Source organism: Girardinichthys multiradiatus, chromosome 8 (genome assembly GCF_021462225.1).
Source record: "Girardinichthys multiradiatus isolate DD_20200921_A chromosome 8, DD_fGirMul_XY1, whole genome shotgun sequence".
Taxonomy (NCBI): Eukaryota; Metazoa; Chordata; class Actinopteri; order Cyprinodontiformes; family Goodeidae; genus Girardinichthys; species Girardinichthys multiradiatus.
The window spans coordinates 31,277,593-31,279,000 of record NC_061801.1 but is presented as its reverse complement, the minus strand read 5'-3'; positions in this window follow the sequence as shown (position 1 = coordinate 31,279,000).

Genomic DNA, 1,408 nt, shown 5'->3' with positions numbered 1-1,408 from the left:
CAAAGCATGAAGTCACTTTGCACAGTCTGGAGTACAGCATATAAAAACATGTACCTGTGTCTGAGCTGTTTGCAGAACAGCTAAAGTGAAGCTCCACCCTCGGACCCTCCTATCAAATCCAGGCCTTTCACTGGAGGCGCAGTACCTAACAGGAACACAAGGAGGCGGTGTTGCTGTGAGAGACAGTGAGAGCAGGAGAGTAGGGCGTGTGGAGAAGGCGGGTTAGACAGGGCCTTCTAGAAAGTATGGCAGATTGTACGAAGCTTCCTGCTTCAGGACGACTGAAACTTGATCCTTGTTGATGTTTCACTGCTGAAGTCACAGATGAGAGTCTGTAATCATTCTTACCTCTTACGTCTCATGGTATCGTGGGAAAACAAAAATCAGTAACAGTTACTGTCACACATAGAAATGCTGGGAAGAAACAAACAAAACAGATCCTCATTGAGTTTTGTTTGTATATATAATATGCTGCTAATAATTTTTATCAACAAAAAAGTGTTTTGCATATCATTCCTTTACCAGCAAAAATAGAATTACATCTCAAAGTGCATGATTGTGAAGTGGAAGGAAAGGATTTTACTTATAAAAAATGGAGAAATGTGGCATGTTTGTTTACCATGTACAAAAAAATCAAGTTCAGATAACCAAAATGTACTGAAGAAAGAGAAGATTACAAAATACAAGAGATAAAAGAAGAAATCCTGTTTAAGGTTTTGCACAAACCATGTAGCGGTGAACCATGTGTAAACAGGGTCTCTGAGATGTGACCAAAATTTAACTGTCTGGCCTATATGCAAAATGCTGTGCATGTAGAAAAACCCACACCCAACATCACCCTGAACACACCACCGCCACTGTGAAAAATGGTGGTGGCAGCATCATGCTGTGGGGGAGCTTTTGTTCAGCAGGGACAGAGGAGCTGATCAGAGCTGATGGGAAGATAGGCAGGCTTTCACCTTCCGGCAGGACATTGTCTCTAAACATGCAGCCAGAGCTGCAATGAGATGATTTGGATCAAACCAAGATAGGCAAAGGTTGTACACACCACATTGTTCTTATTTTTACTTGTAAGAAATTCACATTGTTCTTATTTTTACTTGTAAAAAATTCTGAAAGCAAGTGTCATTTTCCTTGCACTTTACAATTATGCAGTATTTTTTGTTGGTCTATTGCATAAAATCTCAATAATATATATTGATGTTTGGCTTCGTAAAGTGACAAAATGTTAAAAACTCAAAAGGCTGTGAATAGTGTTTGTTGTAAGGCACCATATTTTGTTCTCTACAGCTAACTCACTTTGTTTTCTTCTTTCTTTTTCTAGTCAGTTTTAAACTAAACTGCTGATGGCGGATGTTTTATTTCCCAGCTGTAATGAAAGTCTCCGGGCTTCACACCACATTTTATG